General features: G+C 41.9%; 1 long non-coding RNA gene across 1 annotated transcript in view; it reads left to right on the forward strand.

Annotated features, from left to right (window-relative positions):
* The window catches only part of LOC125485114, a 144329-nt gene that overhangs the window by 39164 nt on the left and 87047 nt on the right, over positions 1–18118 (forward strand). Inside the window, exon 3 of the long non-coding RNA XR_007263891.1 lies at positions 13295–13563. This is a non-coding gene — a long non-coding RNA (uncharacterized LOC125485114). The remainder of the gene's footprint in view (positions 1–13294; positions 13564–18118) is intronic.

Genomic DNA, 18118 nt, shown 5'->3' on the forward strand with positions numbered 1-18118 from the left:
TACAAAATGATTATGAACTTTTGAAGAAGGAAGTAGAAATAAATGGGAAAAGAACAGCAGAACCTAAGCCCCTGGTGTTTAGCCAGTCCAGACATTTGGCTGAGGTTAAGACTCAAAGATAAATGATAGATTTTGAATAAGGTTCTGGAGTAGATTTGTAGCTCGGGTTGTGGATGCTGTGGTTGGTTGGCTCGCCGAGCTGGGTCGTTAGTTCACAAACGTTTCATTACCCTGCTGGGTAACATCATCAGTGCAGCCTTCAATGAAGTGCCATTGTGTTTTGCCGCCTGGTATTTAAACTCTGGAACTCCATTGGAGTTGATTACCTCATTTCCGGTATTTCTTCACAGTGGTGTATACATAGGTCTAATTAAACATGTTTATTGATGGCCTTCTGAGGATGCTGGAAATAATAACAGAAACAGGAATTGCTGGAAAAACTCAGCAGGTCTTGCAGCATGTGTGGAGAGAAATCAAAGTTTTGGGTCCAGTGACCCTTCTTTGGAACTGATGGTAGCTATGGCTGAATATCGAGTTCAACAATTTTAGGGTTGGAGTCACCTTCTTCCATATTCTTAACCCAACCTCCACACACCAAGCCTTGTTATCACATGGTCTGCTATTACACACTATCCATTGTTAGCCACTACTAGTCCCCATTAACTGCCATTCATTCTCCTAGGCTGATCATTCTTCTTTTCATCCACTGGCTTCATACTTGGCTCAGACATTGTCACAGACAGATAGAGAAGGAGAATCTCAGATTGTTGTCTTTCACTTCATGAGGCTGAGAGAGTTCAAATATTAGAGATTTACCTTTTTGATTGGCTATTCCTTAACTGGTCTTCGTTGCTGTTACATTTAGACCAGTACAAGGAATCAGTTGTCATGAGAAGCTGCTATCTTATTTCATCAACGTGTTTGCCTTCAAAGGAAATGATCAGTGACTGCATACATTCTACATGTCCTCCAAGATAGCCAAGAATGCTTGGAGATTGACACCTTGGTGAAAGAAACTTGGCGAGAGGCAATGTTGGAGTCTGATAGAAACTGTGAAAAGTTTATGAAGTTGACAGTTTGTGGGAAGAACACACTCGGGGGGGAGGTGTGGAATAAGGTGTTAACTATACATCTATATCAAAAATAGCTACTGGTTGTGTGCATAAGCAATTATGCCATGGTTATGTCAGAATTCATGGAACTGGAACCCAAGTCTATAAGGTAGATAGAATTATAAAGCTGATAGAATTATAAAGCTATATAGGTATATAATTATGGTTTATTATAGCTATATTATAGGTTTATAATAGTTATATTACAGGTTTATAGTTATTCTTCACAAAGGCTGTTAGTGTTCACTTACCTGAGTATAGACCTGATTTTATTACTTTTACTGGATTATGTAGAGTGACATGCAGCTGATAAATATGAATCCATAGTGAAGCACTGAGTGTCCGAGAAATGGATTTTTATTGAGAAAACTTTTAAAATTGAACCTCAGAGTGATGTCTGAAGTAACATCACTCTAAGCCAGCAGTTTTGACTGACCTTTTCAATACTTGCTTTACGCCCCTTCGATTTGACTGTTTTATAGATATTGCTCTAGAAAACGGATTGCTTGTGATGTCAGAGCCACAGATCATGGCAAACTGGTGTGTCAGTTTCATGAGGAAAGTACCCAAAAACTGTATAGGGCACTTAATGTTCCAGAAGGGTTCACTGATTGCAGGGAGTGTGACATCACTTGGCTGGGACGTTGCATCAGTTGTCATGGTAGAAGATACTAATAACATTCCACATGTACTAAATAATCAAGGAGTTAAAGCAAGGGAGGAAATAAACACAACCACAAGACCACAAGGCAACAACTATCATGAGAGAAAAAAGGGAAACTAAAGAGGTTAAAGACGAGTCAGACCCTTGGGTCTGATGGATTGCATCCTAGGATGTTCAATGAAATATCTACACAGATAATTAATAGGCTGGCATTAATTTTCCAAGAATCCTTCGATTCTGCAAAAGTTCCAAATGATTGATAAGATGCCACTGTAACCTCCTTACTCAAAAAGGAAAGGAGACAATAAACATGTAATGATAGGCCAGTTATCTTAACATCTGTCATTGTGAAATTGTTACAATGATATGAAGGATGCAATAATGAAGTATAACGCTCAGCATAATCCAGCTGAGTCAGCTTGGATTCCTGAAAATCATGCCTAATAAATTTATTAGAATTCTTTGAGGAGGTTTAAAGCAGGATAGACTTTTTCTAAATTCATTCATGGGACATAGATGGCCAGCATTTATTGCCCATCCCTAGTTGCCCTTGAGAGGGTGGTGGTGAGCTGCCTTCTTGAACCACTGAAAACCATGTGCTTTAGGTTTAGACCCACAATGCCCTTTGAGAGGGAATGCCAGGATTTCAATGCAGCGACAGTGAAGGAACAATGGTGAGTGATTCGGAGCAGAACTTGCAGGTAATGGTGCTCTCACGTCCTTCAAGATGGAAATGGTTGTGGATTTGGAAGGTACTGCCTTCTGCCGTTCGTCTTGTCGAATTGTACACATTGCTGCTACTGGGCTCTTTCATTTTTGAGGATGGCAATATTTATGGTGCCTACTCCAGTGAGTTGTTTACTTGTCCACCACCATTCATGACTGGATGTGGCAGGACGAGAGAGCTTAGATCTAGATCTTGGTTGTGGAATTGCTAATCTCAGTGTATCACTTGCTGCTTATGCTACTTGCTGTGCAAATAGTCCTATTTGGTTGCTTCACCAGGTTGATACCTCATCTTTGGGTATGCCTGGTGTTGCTTCTGGCATGCCTTCCAGAGTTGATCCCCTGGCTTGCTGGCAATGGTTAAGTGGGGGATATGCTGGGCCCTGAGGCTGCAGGTTCAACTGGAGTACAATTCTGCCACTGTTGTTAGCCCACAGTGCTTCATGGATGCCCAGTCTTGAGTAGCTAGATCTGTTCAAACCTTGTCCCATTTAGCACAGTGATAGTGCTAGACAACACAATGGAGGATGTTCTCAATGTGAAGACGGGACTTTGACTCCACAAGGACTGTGTAGTGGTCACTCTTACTGATACTATCATGGACAGATGCATCTGCAGCCGGCAGATTGGTAAGGATGAGGTCAAATATGTTTTTCCCTCTTATCGGTTCCCTCGCCAACTACTGTAGATCCAGTCTAGCAGCTATGTCCTTTTGAACCATACTAGCTTGACCAGAAGAGTTGCTGCTGAGCTACACTTAGTGGTGTGCATTGAAATCCCCCAGCCAGAGTACAGTTTGCACCCTAGTTGCCCTCAGTGCTTCCTCCAAGTGTTGCTCAACATGGAGGAGTACTGATTCATCAGCCATGGAAGGCTGGTATGTAGTAATCAGGTTTCCTTGTCCATTTTTAACTGAAAACCATGAGATGTTAAGGACTCCCAGGGCAACTCCCTCCCGACTGTATACCACAGTGCCGCCACCTCTGCTGGGTCTGTCCTGCCAATGGGACAGGACATATCCAGGGATGGTGCTGGTGGTGTCTGGGACATTGTCTGTAAGGTATGGTCCCTTGTATATGACTATGTTAGGCTGTTGTTTGACTCGTCTTTGAGACAGCTCTCCCAAATTTGACACTAGGACTATTCTGGTGCCTAGGCTGATACATCCAGTTTCATTTCTTTATTGAGAGTTCGAACCAATTGATACAACTGAGTTGCAAACTAGGCCATTTCAGAGGGCAGTTGAATGTCAACCACAATGCTGTTGACCTTGAGCCACATATAGGACAGACCAGGTGAAGGTGGCAGTTTTTCCTTCCCTGAAGGACATTAGTGAGCCACATTGGTTTTATTGAGAACCGTCAAAGGTTTCATGGTCATTAGTAGATTCTTACTTCCAGATATTTTTTATTGGATTTAAATTCCACCATCTGCCGTGGCAGGATTCGAACACAGGTCCCCAGAACATTACCTGGGACCCTGGATTAACAGTTGGGTGATAATATCACTGGGCCATCATCACCCTGTTAGATAAAGGGAACCAATAGGTGTAATAATTGGCTTTTCTAAAGGCAAGATACCACACATAATGGTACTTAACAAGATAAGAGCCCATGGGCAGTGGATAGTTTATTAGCATGGATAAAAGATTTGTTAACTAATAAAAGAAAGTGAGGATATGGGGAACATTTTCAGTATGGCAACCTGTAACTAGTGAAGTGGCATAGGGATCAGTATTGCAGTCACAGTTATTTACAACATATATTAATGACTAGGATGACTGTAGTGAATTCACTCTTGCCATGTTTGTGGATGACATTAAAACAAGCGGGAAGACAAGTGCTGAGGGTGACTAAAATGATCTACAGATGGACATAAGCAGGTTAAGTGAATGGATACAAAACTTGGCAGATGGAATATAATGTGAAAAATGTGAGGGTATTCACATTGGCAGGAAGAATAGAGGAGCTGAGTATTATTTAAATGGTGAAATATAACAAAACCCTGCAACATAGAGGGATCTGGAAGTCAATGTGCATATATCACAAAACATTAGCATTCAGGTTTAGCAGGTAAAAGGGAGTGCAAGTGGAATTTGGTCTTTATTTTAAAGAAAGTTAAACAAAAGCAAAATGCTGTTGATGATAAAATCTGAAATAAAAAGAAAGTGCTAGAGAAACTCATCAGGCCTAGTAGCATCTGTGGAAATACAAACAGAGTTAATCTTTTGAGGGCAGAATGTCTCTTATTCAGAATCTGGAAAATTAGAAAGTCTGACCAAAGCTATACAAGAGACTAGTCAGAACACAGCTGGAATACTGCGAACAGTTTTGATCCATTATCTAAGGAAAGATATATTGGCATTGGAGGCAATTCAGTTCATTAAGTTGATACTAGGTTTTGGGGTTTGGAGGGGGATGGATTTTCTCATTAGAAGAGTTTGAGTAGATTGGGCCTGTACGCATTTGAGTTTAGAAAAATAAGAGATGACCCTTATTGAAACATATAAGACTCTTAAGGATCCTGACAGGTAGATTTTGAGAGGTCGTTACCCTTTGTGGGAGAGTCTAGGACCAGAAAGCAGAACCTCAGAATAAGAGGTTACTCAGTTAGGATAGAGATGTGCAGGAATTTCTTCTCTCAGAGGGTAGTGAATCTGTGAAATTATTTACTGCAGAAGTTGAGTCATGAAGTCTATTCAAGGCTGTGATAGACAGATTTTTAATTAGTAAAGCTTATTGGGAGAGGCAGGGAAGTGGAATTGTGGGTTATCAGATCAGACACGATCTAATTGCATGGTGGAGTAAACTTGATGGGTCTAATGACCTACTTCTGTTCCTATGTCTTACTGTAGTTGGCATTGGTTTGTTCTCGATACATGAACCTGGGAACAATGCACCCTGCTTCTGTTAGCTTCATAATATAGTAAGTATAAAGGATTTAACCTTGCCTTTTCATAGAATCATAGAATCCCTACAGTGTGGAAACAGGCCCTTCGGCCCAACAAGTCCACACCGACCCTTGGAGCATCCCACCCATTCCCCTATAACCCACCTAAGCTACACATTCCTGAACACTCCGGGCAATTTAGCATGGCCAATCCACCCAGCCTGCACATCTTTGGACTGTGGGAGGACCCACATAGACATGGGGAGAATGTGCAAACTCCACACAGACAGTCGCCCGAGGGTGAAATTGAACCCGGGTCCCTGGCTCTGTGAGGCAGCAGTGTTGACCACTGAGCCACCGTGCCACCCCTTTTGAGTGGAAATGTCTCGTGGTTGCTTTGCGGACCACTGGTTTGGTGCTGTGTGCCTGACTGTGGCTTGTATAGTGTAAGGTGAAATCATTGGCAAATTAATTGGGCAAGTAGGACTTATATATGTGTTAAGGCTCTATTTACATGACAAGCACACAGCCTGCATACCAACTGAACAGTCCTGCCAATTGATGGATTGTGTATTTCTGGTGCAGAATACACATATGCATGCCGCTCACCATATTGGACAGTTAGGTGCAAGCTTTACATCAACAAAACTGGTCTCGTACAATCCAATAATAAATATGTTGAAGGGCAAATTGCACCTTTATGTATATCAAAAATATTAGAAATAAGAAGAGATAATTTGTTCAAGAAGTTAATTTAGCTTAAGTTAATCCAAATGTATACCATCATTTTGTCATATTCCTCAACCCAAATTCTACAGAATCATTGTTGGTCTTTACTGAGACCATATTCATTCTTCGCTTTATTGGTCTTTTCTTAATTCTCCTTTCATCAATCTACTGGTGCGAAATAATTCTGCCAAATTCCCTACGTATTCTTAATTTCAACATTAACTACTTGTGATCTATTTGCCTGGATCAGTTTTCTCTGTCTCCTTTTTAATTCCAAAAAACCCCTTTTTTTTACCCAGAGTCTCCTCTTCTCTATGGGGAGCAAATATAACTTTTTTTTAGTTTGTGTGGGTTGACGACATCCAGTGATGGCCATTCTGTAGCCTGAGCTGTGAGAAGCTGCTTTTATGTGGAGATGAGATGTGTGCAGGTCAAGGGCTAGATAAGGTGTTCATACTGTAGCATAGCAGCACAGAATAGATCTACTGTCCCTTGCAGTGCTGGCAAGCTGTCTGATATTATTACAGTAAATTAAACCTTGTTGATTGACTTTCCTTCAGGGTGGATTTCCTCATCAGAAACAGCAATTGTTCCCGGTACAGTTCCACATTTTTCCGAAAGGGACACGTTGACAGAAATAAGGATTGAATTGTTCTCATTTTCATTGTTCGAAACAGGATCAAATGGACAAAGGTGCTATGCAGTTGCTAATGGTTTCGAATGCAGTTGTATAAAGAAGGATTGAGCGGTGATTCCCATTCCATCAAGCTTTCCTTTAGTATGAGCAACTTGATAGATTGCAAAAGGCACAATTTTTAGCCACTTTTTCATTGAATTGATAAACGGAATCACTGTGCTTTTATTTAAACATGAAGCTATTCCAAGAGAGTTAGCTGTGCAAAGGTTTCTGCAATCGGGGTACTTTTTTTTTACTTTAACTGCGCTGCCAGGGTGAGATTATTCTAGAGCTTTAACTGCAGGCAGAGAGAGAGAAAAAAAGCAACAGATGCACTCTGCTTTTAAGAAGTGTTTCCCATTGGCCTGAAAACTGGTTGGCACCAGGCTGTAGGAGGTCCTTCCTGTTCTTTGTCAGGAAATCCTGTGCAAAGCCCTGCCATGGTTTCTAAATGTGTTGAACATATGAAGAACAAGTTGTGTTTATTTAGCACATAACCAGATTTCAGAATAGAGATAGTTATTCATTAAAAACAGTGGATCCATGGGTAATTTCCATCTAATTAAGTGGCCACTCGTTTGCTACAGTCCATCCAGTTATACACTTCAGAAAAGCTTTTGTTGGAACAACTAGAATTAGGGAAACCTCAACGAAGTGAGGGTATGTGACTGCAGATTAAAGGGTAAGGGAGCTTTCATTATATCATTAGTGGTTAAAAGGGCTGTTCTATTTTAATCAGATTGGCACTCTGCACTGTGGGTCATGCCAGATAGTAACATGGCCTTAAGAATCAGCTTTACCATTTTGACATTCCTGGTTCACAGGAATGCTGGAACCCATCATTACTTAACTACTTGTGCCTGCACTTCTGCCCTCTGTTAAATAACTGCTTTTGTACCTAATTTTTAAAAAGGATGCCCACGGCTTAGTGTTTTATTTCATTCTAAGCCAACTAACTAGTGGGTACAAACTCCAGTTAATTATAGGGGCAAAGGATTGACAACCAGCAAGACTCTGAAGTTTTCTCCTATTTAACTTGTGATTATGAGGAGATTCTGTACACACCTCATAGGGCTTGATGTTAACCCCATCATAACAGGATTGAGAGGGTCAAAGGGAAATTTAAAATTATATAACAGGAAAACATTCTCACAATGCCATACAAGCACTTGCCACCATTTTCCAATTTTCTTTGTGTCTGCTTGTCCTGCCATGGAAAGGGAGAAAACTTTATTGACAAATTTAAATCAGGTTTTCATAGTAAAGTTACCAGGATGAGCAGCAGCTTGTAATGGCCAACTGCTCATCATTAAAGGGGTGGGGACTGTTTTGCAAAGTAACCATTGAATCTGACAAATAAACTTAGAAAATGCATTAGGAAAAGTGCCAAGTTTCATTAGCCATTCTTTGAATAATGCGTGATATCTGGTAAAAATTAAATGCTAAGCTGCTGCATCTCCAGGATATGAAGTTGAAGGACTTGCGTCTCAACCGTATAAAGAATTTAACAAAGGCTCTGGAGAACCAGAATTAAGTCAAATCCTAAGCTCTGGACACCTTTGGTAAAGATTTTCCTAATTGATTTGAATTATAGAGATTTAGACCATGGAAGGAGGTAATTTGATCTAATTAAGGGGAAAGAAATGTTCAACATGTGCTTAAAATAGGCACAACATCAGTGGAGCAAATGCTTTCTGTGCTGGTCCTTGGCAGCCCTGAAGCCCAAACCAAATTTTTGCCATGGGTCTCACATCCCAGTGGGACATGAGCATTAAGTGGGTGCTAGGAGGTGGTGGAAGGATGAGCTATTCAACACAGATGGGCAGCAATTCACATCTGTAGTGGTGGGATGATGGACGAATAGTTGGGTGGTCTTCAACATACTGGCTTTGGGACAGAGTTATTTAGTAGGTCTTTGAAAAGCACATCTGATGCTCCTACAGAAATAAAATGTGAGATGTTCCAGAGCTTTGTTTTTTTTGTGTCCTCCTGTGGTCCCACTTCACCTGGCAGATCAATTGCAATGCAAGCTCCACTTATTTGCAGCTGATGTTCACAGCTAGAGCCCTGCAACCAGTGCACACACACCAGATGCATTTAGGAGCAGGAATGAGATACATTTCCAAAGGAATAGAACGATGGAACTTTTGGTTCTCACCATGGATGTGAAAGATAACTAAGAAGATGAGAAGCAGGATTGTGGTTTCTGGGTCATGGATAGCAATGCAGACAATGGTTCTGTGGCTGAACCAGGCAAAGTCAGGAAAAATCAGGGGGTAGCCTCTCAAGATGTACTCTTCCAACTCCAGACCACAAAGACTCCTTTCTCCACTTCATATTTCCCCTTCATGCCCCACCATCAATCCTGACCCTGGGGCCTCGTGCCAAGTCCCTTTGAGGCCAAAACTGCCTCGATATGAAGTAAGACAGTAAGGTAACTTCCATTGAGAGTGATCAGTATACTGTGTGGCCTTTCTTACTCTTCTTCAATTTCTTTTTATTCATTTTTTGGGGGATGTGGGCGTCACTGGCTTGCCAGCATGTACGGCCCGTCCGTCCCTAGTTGTCCCTTGAGCAGGTGGTGGTAAGCTGCACTCTTGAACTGCTGCAGTCCAACTGCTGTTTGTTGACTCACAAAGACCTTAGGGAGGATTTTGACCCAGCGACAGTGAAGGAACGGCGATATATTTCCAAGTCAGGATGGTGAATGTCTTGGAGGGGCACTTGAAGATGGAGGTGTACCCAAGTATCAGCAGGAATTGTCCTTCTAGATGGAAGTGGTTTTGGTTTCTGAAGATGCTGTCTGAGGATCTTTGGTGAATTTCTGCAGTGCATCTTGTAGATAGTACACACTGCTGTTAATGAGTGTCAATGACTACGGGAGTGGATGCTTGTGGATGTGGTGCCAATCAAGCGGGCTGCATTGTCCTGAATGGTGCCAAGCTTCTTGAGTGTTGTTGGAGCTGCACTCATCGAAGCAAGTGGTGAGTATTCCATCACACTCCTGACTTGTGCCTTGTAGATGGTGGACAGGCTTTGGGGGCTCAGGAGGTGGGTTACTCACCGCAGTATTCTTAATCTCTCACCTGCTCTTGTAAACATTGTATTTATGTGGTGAGCCCAGTTGAGTTTCTGGTCAATGGTAACCTCCAAGATTGTTGATAGTGCGGAATTCATTGAATGTCAAATGGTGGTGGTTAGATTGTGTCTTATTGGTGATGGTCATAGCCTGGCATTTCTGTTAAGCAAATGTTACTTGCTACTTGTTACCCCAAGACTGGATATTGTTCAAATCTTACTGCACTTGAACCTGGACTGCTTCAGTGACTGAGGAGTCATGAACATTGTGCAACCATCAGTGAACATTCCCATTTCTGACCTTATGATGGAGGGAATGTCATTGATAAAGCAGCTGATGATGGTCGGGCCTAAGACACTGGGGAGCTCCTGCAGAGATGTCCTGGAGCTGAGATGCCTGACTTCTGACAACCACAACCATCTTCCTATGTGCTAGATACGATTCCAACAAGTAGAGAGTTTGCCCCCTGATACCCATTGATTTCAGTTTTGCTAGGGCTCCTTGATACCAAACTCAGTCAAATGCAGCCTTGATGTCAAGGGCTGTCAGTCTCCACTCATGTATGGAATTCAGCTCTTTTATCCATGTTTGAACCAAGGCTGTAATGAGGTCAAGAGCTGACTGGCCCTGGCAGAACCCAAACTGTGTGTCACTGAGCAGATTATTTCTGAGCAGTTGCTGCTTGATAGCACTGTTGATGACACACTCCATCACTTTACTGAAGATTGAGAATAGACTGATGGAGCAGGAATTGTCCGGGTTGGATTTGTCCTGATTTTTATGTATAGGACATACCTAGGCAATTTTCCACATTGTTCGGTAGATACCAATGGTTGTAACTATACTGGAATAGCTTGGCTAGGGGAGCAACATGTTCTGGAGCACAAGCCTTCAGTACTTCTGCCAGAATGCTGTCAGAGCCCATAGCCTTTGCAGTATCCAGTGCCTCCAACCATTTTTTAATATCACATGGAATGAATTGGGTTGGCTGAAGACTGAATCTGTAATGCTGGAGACCACTGGAGGAGGCCGAGATGGATCATCTACTTGGCACTTCTGGCTGAAGATTGTCGCAAATGCTGCAGCCTTATCTTTTGCACTGGTGTGCTCTTCCTCATTAAAGGTGGAGATATTCGTGGACCTTCCTCCTCCAGTGAGTTGTTTAATCATCCACCAACATTCACGACTGGATATGACAGGACTACAGAGCTTAGATCTGATCCGTTGGTTGTAGGATCACTTAACTATGTCTGTCACTTGCTGCTCATGCTGTTTGGCATGCAAGGAGTCCTGTTTTGTAGCTTCACTAGGTTGACACCATAGTTTTACTTATGCGTGGTGCTGCTCCTGGCATGCCTTCCTGTGCTCTCCGTTGAACCAGGGTTGATCCCCTGATTTGATGTTAATGGTTGAGTGGGGGATATGCTGGTCCATGAGTTGCAAATTGTGTTGGAGTACAATTCTGCTGCTGTTGATGGCCCACAGCACCTCATGGATGCCCAGTCTTGAGTTGCTAGATCTTTTCAAAGTCTGTCCCATTTAGCACAGTGACAGTGTCACACAACATGATGGAAGTTATTCTCAATGTGAAGGCATGATTTCATAAGCCACGAGACTTCATGAGGTCCAGAGTCAATGTTGAGGACTCCCAGAGCAACTCCCTCCCGACTATATACCACTATGGTGCCCTGCTGGACAGGACATATCCAGGCTGGGACATTTGTCTGTACGGTATGATTCCATCAGTATGACTATGTCAGGCTGTTGCTTGACTAGTCTGTGAGACAGCTGTCCCAATTTTGGCACTAGCCCCCAGATGTTAGCTAGGAGGACTCTAGTAGGATCGACAGGGCTGTTTTGTGCCATTGTCTTTTATGGTGCCTGTTCGATGCCTGGTGATCTGTCCAGTTTCATTTTTTTGTAGAGGTTGATATAACTAAATATCTTGCTGGGCCATTTCAGAGGGTAATTGACAGTCAACCAAAATGTTATGGATCTAGAGTCACATGTAGGTCAGCCCAGGTGAGAGATTTCCAGTTTTTTGTAATCTGCCATGGTGGGATTTGAACCCAAGTCCCCAGAACATTAGTTCTGTTTCTGGATTAATAATCCAGCAATAACACCACTAAACCATCACATCTCCTCATTTTATATAATGAAATCTGTTATATTCATCTGAGAGGGAGTCAGGGTCTTTGATAATTCCACATGAAAGGCTGCACCTTCTAACAGTGCCACATTTCCATACTATCTTATTGAAATGCCAGCCTAGATTGAATACTTAGGTTTCTGAAGTGGCACCTGAGCTCATAACTTCCTGGCTTGAGACAAGACTGCTTTCACTGTGCCAATACTGACACTCAAAAAGACAACGGGTACTAAAAGAAATAATGTAGTCACAATATACCTAAGAGAGGAATGAGCTATTGGGCCAGATTTGCATCATGGACATGGAAACTGGAAGTTGGGAATGATCCCTATGTTGAGATCCTGGCTACATCATGGTATTGCAAGCTGGCAGGAATTTTATAAGAGAGAGGTGGAGCTAGTCTGAGTCAACTCTACCACTTTGAGGCAGAGATCAAGGTGGTTAAATGCGGAAGCAATTAGTGCGGCCTACCTCCATTTTCCAAGATAGGAGCCCAATGTCTAGATCTGAATAAAGTCTCCTCACTCTCATTCCTTATCCCCATTCATACATCATCCCCCACCCACCTTCATCCCAATCACCTTCTTTTGCTGCCTTTCACAACACCAACCCAATCACCCAGTAACCACTTTACAAACAGAACTAACAAGCCCCATTTGGAAACCTTGGAAAAAGAACATAAAAGAACAAACAAAGTATAATTTTCCTAAAACATCACAAATCTACCAAAATGAATAAGCTCACAAGATGACTGTGTAAAGAAATGTAACAGTACAGACTCTAGTAATGTCCCTGAAACCAGCCAATCCTTCAAAATCACTTTCTCCAGCATAGCTGTAGTAACAAACCCTGCAGGGAAGAAACTTTTAGTGCTTTTGAAAATAGCCAAAAGCTTAGAACTCTGTCAAAGAATTCAAGCAGACAAACAGATGTCTGGACTGCTCTATAAGGAATAAATGAAAGCCATGGAAACATTTAAATGAATAAATGCTGACATCATAGTCGGGTAACTTTCCATATTGTATGATACAAAATAGCACTTTACCCAACGGATGATCTATTCTAGTGTATCTAAGGACTGTCTGCTTTATAACAATGCTCTTTCACTTAGCAGCTTGTCAGTTGTCAGAATTAATAGTTTGGCAAATATAATATTTAATGATCATTTACCTTTTTCAATCACCATCACTAAACTTCAGTAAAGATAGATGTTAATTAGGCTGTGGAATTGAATGATGAATTATAAACATGATTTCTACTCTCCTTTTAGACTCTTCCTGTCTCCAATCCATGGTTCATGTCTTTACTCACCAACTCTGGTTTAGAAAGGCTGCCAAACCATAGCCATCTCACTGGAAATTGCAGAAGCTTTGAAACTCCTTTCTAGAATGGTGCTGACAACTTCTAAGTCATAGCAATCTGCCCCTTTTGCTGCTTTGCTGAAAATAACTAGAGATGGAAATGTGGGCTGGACTTCAGCAACTGCAGTCCATTGTTTTCCTCACCTGATTCTGTGTGGAAAATCCATCCAATTATCTGGTGAGTGCAAAGTGTTTTGAATGAATTATTTAAATTGTGATGGAAAGACTGATGTATGAAGAGGCATCGAATCAGTTAGATCTATATTCACTGGAGTCTGGAAGAATGAGATAAAATCTCATTGTGATCTATAAAGTTCTAACAGGACTACATTTTTTCCTGATAACTGGGCAGTCCAGAACCATGGTCACAGTTTAAGGATACAAGGTAAGCCATTTAGGACTCAGATGAGGAGAAATTTCTTCACCCAGAGAGTAGCGAGCCCATAGATATCTCTGCTACAGAAAGCAGTGGAGACCAAAATATCATATGTTTTCAGGAAGGAGTTAGATATAGTTCTTAGGACTAAATGGATCAAAGGATGTGGAGTGAATCTGACAGGAGCTCAGTCATTTAAAATGGAAACATGTTGGGATCATTGTTCTCCATTGTTCTTTCAATGTGTCCTAAATTGTATGGATGTGTAAAACATTGGAACTGTTCATAGTTTCACACATGATACAAAACTGTGACCTATTTTAGTAAATTAGACCACATCAGGCCCCAAGAAGACTTTCCACATCAAGCAGATGTTCACCTGCACATCTGCCAATGTGGTATACTGCATCCGCTGTACCCGGTGTGGCTTCCTCTACATCGGGGAAACCAAGCGGAGACTCGGGGACCGCTTTGCAGAACACCTACGCTCGGTTCGCAATAAACAACTGCACCTCCCAGTCGCGAACCATTTCAACTCCCCCTCCCATTCCTCAGACGACATGTCCATCCTGGGCCTCCTGCAGTGCCACAACGATTCCACCCGAAGGTTGCAGGAACAGCAACTCATATTCCGCTTGGGAACCCTGCAGCCCAATGGTATCAATGTGGATTTCACAAGCTTCAAAATCTCCCCTCCCACTACCGCATCCCAAAACCAGTCCAGCTCGTCCCCGCCTCCCTAACCTGTTCTTCCTCCCACCTATCCCCTCCTCCCACCTCAAGCCGCACCCCCATCTCCTACCGACTAACCTCATCCCGCCCCCTTGACCTGTCTGTCCTCCCTGGACTGACCTATCCCCTCCCTAACTCCCCACTTACACTCACCTTTACTGGCTCCATCCCCGCCTCTTCGACCTGTTTGTTTCCTCTCCACCTATCCTCTCCTCTATCCATCTTCTATCCGCCTCCCACTCTCTCCCTATTTATTTCAGAACCCCCTTCCCCTCCCCCTTTTCTGATGAAGTGTCCAGGCCCAAAACGTCAGCCTTTCTGCTCCTATGATGCTGCTTGGCCTGCTGTGTTCATCCAGCCCTGCACCATATTTTGCATAGTATTGCTTCAGCATGCCATCATGTGGAGTACCAAGTGATCTAGTTTGTGTGTCACTCTCATGGTGAATGGTCTCGAGGCTTCGGAGAAGATGTAGCATAGGGTGCTGCCAGAATGCTATCTAACTTTAGGGCTCTCAGTTATGACTACAGGCTGGAAGTATTTAATGCTATTCACTTTGGAAGCAAGCATTCTTGGAAGGGACACGATTAAGCTTTTTATGAATTATTTCATTAAAAGGAACTTGAGGGAAGAAACATTTCCACTTAAAACAGGTAGTTTGCTGATAAACAATGATATTTAGGGGTTGTGTTTCATAGTGGTGTCCCACTGCCTTTATTGACTTCTTTATTATTTGTTCTTGGGATGTGGTTAGTGGAAGCAAAATCACATTCATTACCCAACCCTAATTGGCCTGAGAAGGCAGTGGTCAAACTTTATAGAATTTCTTTTCTGGGGTTTTTCCTCTCTCCCAGGAGATTGCACGCTTCGTGGGTGATCCAATGATATATGCAGTTAACCTGATGACCTTTCCTGGTTGTTCTGTTCATGCTTATATAATGCAAGTCAGTGTTGTTGGAAAAAGTATGGAATAAGTGCACGTATTGGAGCATAATCCTGCTCTGAGTGAAAGGTGCCTATTTCCTGAACTGCTAAATTTCACGCTAGAACGTGTTATAAATAATAAACATGTTGTGATTTTACTGGACCCTGTATACATGGTGTGACCCAACCACAAGTACTCATATTTATTCTGTCAGTGAATGAATCCATGAATAAATATATATATGTTTACATCAGTACTGCTTTCATATTAACAAATACAACTGCTGATGTGCTACTGGAAATGTGGAAAGTATTTCTATGGATTATTTCCACATCTGTGGTGCAAGTTTAGAATCTCTCAAGCTAGTGTGTAATGTGAAAACTATTTCCTTGATTAGTGTGAGTTGATAACCCTTAAACGAGTGATTTACAGACAGCAGCTCTATATTCCCCTCTTTACTGTCACTACAGCTATACTACAGGTTTGATGAGAGATTTAACTTGATTTGATGAGAAGCTTGAAGATTTCCTTTAACCGGTGTTGCATGGAGCAATTCCCAGAAAAAAAGGCAATTGAAGCTGGATCGAATAACAAATTCAAAAGGCGACAAAAAAATTGTCTGGCTGGGAATGGTTATCACAGTAAAGACAGATGGAGACAATCAAGTGGCAAATGGTCCATAAGATACAATACTTTTTGTACAGCTGGGACAAAGGCTTGGGAGAAGAGGATTTGTCACAAAACAGCCAGTCATTTTTGAATAGTGAGGGCTTTGGGATAAATAAATGTTCTTGTGTTTCATTTAGTGACCTATTGAAGATTGGGAGTATGTATAGATCCCTGTCAAGTGACAATGATTAGATTATATTCATAGAGATCATAGAATCCCTACAGTGTGGAAACAGGCCCTTTGGCCCAACAAGTCCATACCAACCCTCAGAGCATCCCACTCAGACCCATCTCCCTAATCTACACATCCCTGAACACTATGGGCAAATTAGCATAGCCAATCCACCTAGCCTGCACATCTTTGGACTGCGGGAGGAAACCAAAGGAAACCCACGCAGACACGGGGAAGAACATGCAAACTCCACACAGATAGTTGCCCAGCAGAGGAACTGAACCCAGGTCCCTGGTGTTGTGAGGCTGCAGTGCTAACCACTGAGCCACCATGCCACCCTTGAAACATACCAGATTCTCAGAGGTTTCGACAGAGTAGATGCTGAGATTCCCCTCACATAGGAATCTAGAACTAGGAGGCACAGATTAAAATGTCTCCCATTTATGATGAAGACAAAGAGGAATTTCTTTTCTCAGGGGTTATTAGTTAATAGAATTCGCTACCTTAGAGACCAGTGGGAGCTTGGAATTTGAATATATTCAAGGCCGAACTGGACTGCTTTCTGACCTACAAGCAGATCAAAGCTTTGGAGAAGTGTGTGTGAGGGGGATGAGGTGGGGATGGTGTTGGTGGCGAGAAGTATTGGCATGAAAGTGTGTTTCAGGCTATAATCAAATCACACTTGATACTAAATGGCAGAGCAGGCTCAAGAGGTTGAATGAATTACTACTGCTCGAATTTCTTATGATTTTACATTTAATATGGTGTATGGAAGGAGTGGGATGCTTGAGTAAATGCCATGGACATCCTTCAACCTTCTGCCACCACCAATGAGAGATTGATGGAAGCTCTGCTTGTATTGCAAAAACTCCCTCTTTTCAGTTTCAAAGCAACTTTAACTTACCGACCTGCACATCTATTTAAAACCATTGCATTGCAAACATAAAGGCCCAGTCAAAACATCCAAAAAATCAACTCTACCTTATATTGGACATGACTATTGAAAGGTCAGTCCCGTTGGCAGACATAAAAAATAGCTTTTAAATAGTGGGAATTTCCATTCTTTCCATTCATTTCTCTGTATTACTGATTACTATTGAATTCCAAATGGATGCCTTTCACTGTGTGATAACCATTCACAAATAATTCATTGCCAATACAGACATGCCACTTACAGATTTCAACACTCGACGTTGCCAATGTAGTCACTATTATTAGCACAAGCCTGGATTTTCCTCTGCTGGCAGTATCTCTACCTCCCGAACACTTAGTCCATTTTCTACTATTCAGAACATTTAATTAACAATCTGGCAGTGTCAACTTATGTTTAAACCAGAATACCACAATTATCTGTGGTAACAGGAAACTGGTAAGTTTGCTCAAGGAAGTTAATAAGGATAGGTTAAAACACAGAAATTACTTTGTTCCATCTTCCGTCAAAAGTAAATGAAAAAAATATGACTGAATCTTAACTAAAAACAGGGCCTAAAAGTTATGCTTGTTCAGCACAATTTCTCTGAAATTGATTGAGGAATTTGAAGTGCAAATTACATCAGCAATATCTGGGTTTCTGTCAACTTTGCTGCTGGTTTTAAAAACAATATGCCACAAGCTGACCCCACCCATGAAACAAGGCCTACCCTCAGATTGTGATAATGACCCCTGGGAGTTTCCATTACTTGTGACATCTTGAGATAGTTCTTCAAATTGAACTTGTTTATTAGGTGCATAGACACTAGTTGCATCTTTTTAAACCTAGTAAACATTCAATTTGCTAAGAAACTGATTAGCATTTGTAGAGAATTCATGAGGTCAGCCAGATGGACTTCATAGAATATGAGTTCCCTCATTGGGGCTGT

This window comes from Rhincodon typus, chromosome 16, assembly GCF_021869965.1.
Source record: "Rhincodon typus isolate 14 chromosome 16, sRhiTyp1.1, whole genome shotgun sequence".
Classification (NCBI taxonomy): domain Eukaryota; kingdom Metazoa; phylum Chordata; class Chondrichthyes; order Orectolobiformes; family Rhincodontidae; genus Rhincodon; species Rhincodon typus.